The 6,421-nt window shown below is 34.2% G+C and overlaps 2 pseudogenes; both read left to right on the top strand.

Annotated features, from left to right (window-relative positions):
• The window catches only part of LOC107062847 (receptor-like protein 12), a 5,388-nt pseudogene extending 4,632 nt beyond the window's left edge, over positions 1-756 (top strand).
• Positions 757-1,958: 1,202 nt separating this feature from the next.
• LOC102590695 (receptor-like protein 12) lies at positions 1,959-5,086 on the top strand (annotated as a pseudogene).
• Positions 5,087-6,421: the final 1,335 nt, after the last annotated feature.

Genomic DNA, 6,421 nt, shown 5'->3' with positions numbered 1-6,421 from the left:
CCCCAAAAAAAAATTCAATTTCAAATTTTTATTTTTTAACCCCTACCCTCGATCCCCCCGACCACCAGCCCCCCTACCTCCCCAACCTCGAAAAAAAAATTTAAGTTTCTTTTTAAAAAATATTTTCAATTTCAAAAATTATTTTCTACTCTAGTAAAAATAAAATATTTTTCAAAAAAAAAAAATCATTCATAAACCAAACACTACAATTTTTTTCCGGAAAATATTTTCTACTCACCAACCAAACATGAGAAAATAAGTTAAAAATCTACTTGTTTTCCAGGTAAACATAAATTTATTTTATATTAAAAGTTATAGGATTTTCTTTTTACTTTTATGATACAATAAAACTAAATGAAGCATTTTCAACATATTTCAACTAAAAAAACACTAAAATATTTTCTCCATGTTGAAATCTTAAGTAGAGTACTATTACTCATGAAAATATGGGTAAACTAGTATTTTACCCAACTCATTTGTTACCCAATTCATTTTTACCCATATCAATTATGGACGGATTGAATTATTACCCATTTTATGTTAACTCATTTTCAACCCGCCCAAATTTGACTCAACCCTCCATTTGCCACCACTAGGTATGTGATATTTGGATTGTTGATGGGAGGCCTCATGTTCCTACTGGAAAAAACAAAATGGTATGTGAACTTTGCTGAAGATATTGCTCAACAAATTGCTGCTAAGAAGCAAACAAGGCAAAAGAAGAGACGTCAAAGACGTGGTTTAAGAATGAATTAGCAAATATACCAGGTATGCATCAAAACCTTTTGTAGCTGTTTATTGGATAACTTGTTATTTTTTCCTAAATATTCAAAAACTCAATGTGTGTGCAGATTGGACAAGTTTATTAGCTATGGATGCATCTGTTACAGTTGATTTCTATAGTTTTATGGCAAATAATAAATAAGCTTTAGACATAGGTACTTTGTTTGGATGGTTGTCTCGTACTGTATTGTATTTTATTGTTATTTCCGGCAATATGAATCCTCTATTATCTACTAGTTTAATGCAACATATAAATCCTCATATGGAGTATTATAATAGAAGCCTATTTTAAACACTACCCTACCTAGAAAAGATTGCGTAGATCAAATACTCTTTTAATATATGTGAAGTGTGAACCATATATATTTTTTTAAGAATATCAAATTTTGTTGATCTACAGTAATAAATGAATCTTAGTAAACGTGATATGTGACTTTGGAAAATAAAATATTCTTATTATAGTCGATTATATTAAATAAAATAGTATAAAAATTATATTATAAAGATCTACGAAAAAAGCCATCTTCTTATATTACTATATTGTAAAAAAAAAAAAAATCTACAGGGGAGCTCTGCCCAGCAAAATACCAATACATATTAATGGTCTGTCTAGTTTAAGACAATAAAATTCAAAAGTCTTTTTCATTTTTTTAAATTCCGTGCAAAGTCAAAATAAGAAAACAAATTGAAATGAAGGAAATAGCATTTTGCATGAGGCAGAACAATAACACTCATTTTGTAACAGGCCACACCCAAGAGAAAAACATTTATTTCCTTATGTTAAACAAAATTTATAATTTAAATTTAGTAAGAATTGTTCAGGTTGGGTTATGACTTAGCTTTTAGCTCATTTCAGCAATCCGCTTCAACCCAAGGATCAATGACCTATTATTTGCTAGTGCTATGTAATTTCATTGGAAGAAACTGTTTCTATGGTTGTTAAACGAGTTTGGCAATTTACTTTTTAGAAAGATAAAAAACGCATAAACTTTTGAAAAGAATATTAAAATTGTATTAGTGGTAGTAAAGTTTTTGAAAAAATAATATTAAAATTGTATTAGTGATAATAAAGTTGTGTTACTTAATAAAGGAGGAAATTGACTTGGGTCAACAACAATAATGCATTATTGATCACACTATATATACAACAAGTTCGTAGCTAGCTAGATATATGCAATGGAGTACCAACAATTGCTAATAGCTTTCTGCTTCTATTCACTTTTTATAATTTTTTCCCAACAATCTCAGCTTACATATGCTGGGAAACATCTCTGTGCTCGCGATGAAGCTTTTTATTTGCTTCAATTTAAGCAAGAACTCAGAGTTGATTCAAATTATGAGTACTGTGACAACAAGGCCCGAACCAAGAATTTGTCCTGGAATGTTACAGGAGATTGTTGTGAATGGGATGGTGTTACTTGTGATGGATTTACGGGTCATGTCATAGGCCTCGATCTTTCTTCGAGCTGTCTTTGGGGAACCATCCATGCTAACAGCAGCCTAAAAAAACTTGGTCATCTCCAACGACTCAATCTTGCCTTCAACAAGTTGGGCGAGTTTCCACTTGGAAATAACATTAGTGAACTCAGTAGTTTGACGCATCTCAATCTTTCGCATTCTGGAACTTTGATGCACATCCCACAAGTATTATCAAACTTGTCCAAATTGGTTTCACTTGACCTCTCCTGGCATTTGGCTGTACTATTCCCATTTGGTCAAACAACCTTCACAAGTTTGCTTCAAGACTTAACCAATTTGGAGGTACTGTTTCTTGACAACGTATACGCACCATTTGAGTTACCTAAGAACCTTTCTTCTTCCCTTAGGTACTTAAGTTTTCAAGGCACCGGCATTTTTGGGAACCTAAGTGAGTCTCAGATTTTTCATCTACCAAACTTGCAAGTGCTGCTATTGGGAGAGAATCCGTCATTAACAGGCACCTTGCCGAATTTCAATTGGAGTTTCAGTGGAAGTATTTTAGAGTTGGACTTCTCCAATACTGATATATTTGGGAAGCTACCTGATTCAATTGGTAATCTCCATTCTCTTTTACATTTGAACATCTGGTATTGCCATTTATCCGGCTCTATTCCGGAATCCCTTGGCAACCTCACTACAATCACAGAGTTGAGACTTCCAGGTAACAGCTTCACTGGTAATGTTCTCTCAACTATCTCTAAATTAAGCAAACTTGTTCATTTAGATCTCTCTCACAACCATTTTCGAGGCTCAATTCCAGAATCCTTTGGCAACCTCACTGCAATCAGAGAGTTGCGACTTTCAGATAACAGCTTCACCGGAAATATTCCCTCAACTATCCAAAAGCTAAACAAACTTAGCTTCATATCTCTCTCTTCCAATAATTTTGAAGGCTCGATTCCAGACATCTTTGCCAACTTTTCAGAGCTAGATACTTTATATTTTGAAAGTAACAATTTTACTGGCCCATTCCCCGATTCAATTGCAACCTTGACTCACCTTGAAAGTTTAGACTTGCAAAACAATTCACTAACTGGTCCAATTCCCTCTAATATAAGCGGCTTTCAAGAGCTACAAATACTTGATTTGTCGTTCAATTATTTCACTGGCACAACACCCCCTTGGTTATTCCATCTTCCATCCTTGCTTTCTTTATATGTTCAAGACAATCAATTAACCGGGAAATTGCCAAATGAGCTCAAGAGTAATTATCTAGAATACTTTAACATTGATCTTTCATACAACAATCTGCATGGAGATATCCCTTATGGGATGTTATCCAAGAGCATGGGTAGTCTGGATCTCTCTCATAACTTCCTCACAGGCTTTGAAAAAAAAGTATGGCACTCAGACTCCTTACAATACCTTAATTTGGAGAACAATTTTCTTCAAGGGACTTTGCATCAATCCTTTTGTGACATGATTAACCTTGTATTCCTCATTTTGGCTCAGAACAATTTCAGTGGTTCAATCCCAGACTGTTTGGGTAACTCCAATAGCTCCATTTCTATTTTAGACTTGCGAATGAACAGTTTTCATGGAGAGATACCAAGATTCTTACCTACAGGGTTACAGTATCTTGGTTTATATGGCAATCAATTGAGGGGACAAGTCCCGCGATCCTTGGTTAACTGTACAAGCTTGGAAGCTCTTGATTTGGGGAACAACAAGTTAAATGACACGTTCCCCATATGGCTGGAGAAACTTCCGAACCTACAAGTTTTGATTCTGAAATCAAATCTCTTTCACGGTTCAATTGGTGATTTGGAGTCAGAATTTCCATTTCCTGAGTTACGAATCTTTGACCTTTCCTTCAATGGGTTCACAGGAACTTTGTCATCTAATTTTTTCAAAAGTTTCAGAGGTATGATGTATGTGGATGAAGAAAATACAGGAATTACTCGAGCTACTAATAGGACTCACAGAGATTACCTTTACCATGTTAGTTTGGTGATAAAAGGTAATGAGTTTGATATGAAAATCACGTCAATTATGACGAGTGTTGATTTATCAAACAACAGGTTTGAAGGAGATATTCCAAATTCCATTGGAAGTCTGAGCTCACTTGTGTTACTCAACCTGTCTCACAACAGCTTCTGTGGAGTTATTCCTGCAGAAATTGCAAAGTTGCATGAGCTCGAAGCATTAGACCTTTCATGGAACAGATTCATTGGGGAAATTCCAGGTCAATTGTCGAGTTTGACATTTCTTGCGGTCTTAAACCTCTCCTACAATCATCTGGCTGGGCACATTCCTACTGGGAAACAGTTCAATACATTTCCAAATGATTCGTATTGTGGAAATCCTGATTTATGTGGATTTCCACTGTCAAAAGAATGTGGAAACAATAATGAATCACCACTTGAACACGATGATGATGATGATGATGATGATCATTTTTATGAGCGGGTTCACATGGGAAGCAGTGGTAATAGGTTATGGTTGTGGTATGATAATTGGATTGTTGATAGGAGGCCTCATGTTTCTACTGGAAAAACCAAAATGGTATGTGAACTTTGCTGAAGATATTGCTCAACAAATTGCTGCTAAGAAGCGGAGAAGGCAAAAGAAGAGACGTCAAAGACGTGGTCTTAGAATGAATTAGCAATATACCAGGTATGCATCAAAATCTTTTGTTTTGTATGAGGAACAACACTATTTCTGTAGCTGTTTATTGGATAACTATATGTCAATTGTTTATATTTTTCCTAAATATTCAAAAACTCAATTTGTCTCTGCAGAGGTTACAGGAGAGTTGCACAAATTAATTAGCAAGTTAGTGTTGATGTTCTGGCAAATATCAATGGATGCATCTGTTTCTTCACTTTATGCCCATGGTTGCCAAATACATAATAAGTTACAGTTGATTTCTAGTTTTGTGGCAAATAATAAATTAGCGATAGACATAGCAACCTCTACCCTCTGTTTGAATGGTTGTCTCATAATGTATCGTATTATATTGTATTGTATTGTTAGTTTGGTAATATGAATCATCTGTTATCTATATCTATCTCGCTCTATTTAGGACCATTTTATTCTTGAAAGTAAGCTCAACCCTACTAACAAATTCAAATTGAGCCACACAAAAAGGAAATGTCACAGGCAAATATGAAGGGTCATGTCCTCAGTGAGCCGGAAACTCACAAAAATCCAAGATTCTTTAGCAAAAATAAGCCTAAAGAATAAATCTTTTAGTACATAAAATTTACAACAAAGATGTAATCAAGATAGTCCCAATTAATGCAGAAATTTCAAACTGCAATTCCAAAAAAATACTCTAGAAGATTTCTAAGGTTGTCTATAGTACTTTGTCAATACTTTTTCTTTTCCGCTATTTATTTCTCTATGCTGCTTTGACTTGTGTTTTTTCCTTGAACTGAGGGTCTATCGGAAAAAATTTCTTTACCTCCAATTAATTTTTACACATTGAAACTTTGACTATTCTATCTTGATTGAAATGTGTTTTTAGGTGATTGATTAACTAAGAAAATTGTTTGTTTGTTTTTTTTTTGAATATTTCTATATGAATAAGGTGTTCGTATGATATAATTGAGGCGTTTTTTAAAAAAACACAAGTCATAATTCTCTTTATATGAGTATACATAAGTTGAGTTCGACCAAATGATGATTACCAATATACCATATCGTAAAACTAATATAATATTTTTCAAAATTAAAATTATCAAATCAATACATTCTATGTACGTAAGAATCTCATTTGATTGTTACTGGTAAGTACATATTAAGCAAGCGCCCGACGGCCCAAAACTAGGCCCAATTAAATCTGAACCTCGTAAGCCCAACCACCACATACAAGAAAGGAAAAATTACGCGATTAAGCAAACTTATACGACTTAATTACTCATCATAGCTATAATTTGCTATAATTACCACTCACGACTAACATTATACATTAATAACGCGGGCTGACTTCGAGTTTGTATAATTAGCCACGTTTGTATATGTATAATTCGCCAGAATATACAAATACATATGTATAATATACAATTATCCAACCTATATACATATACAATTCATCTCTCTCCCACTCTCTGCCCTCTCTCGCTAGCCTCTCGCCTCCCTCTCCCAATCTCGCTCGCCTCTCTCCTTACTCTCCCAATCTCGCTTGCCATATATACAAATGCCTATGTATAATATA

Source organism: Solanum tuberosum, unplaced genomic scaffold, assembly GCF_000226075.1.
Source record: "Solanum tuberosum cultivar DM 1-3 516 R44 unplaced genomic scaffold, SolTub_3.0 scf00274, whole genome shotgun sequence".
Classification (NCBI taxonomy): domain Eukaryota; kingdom Viridiplantae; phylum Streptophyta; class Magnoliopsida; order Solanales; family Solanaceae; genus Solanum; species Solanum tuberosum.
This window is presented reverse-complemented; position numbering and strand designations above follow the sequence as displayed.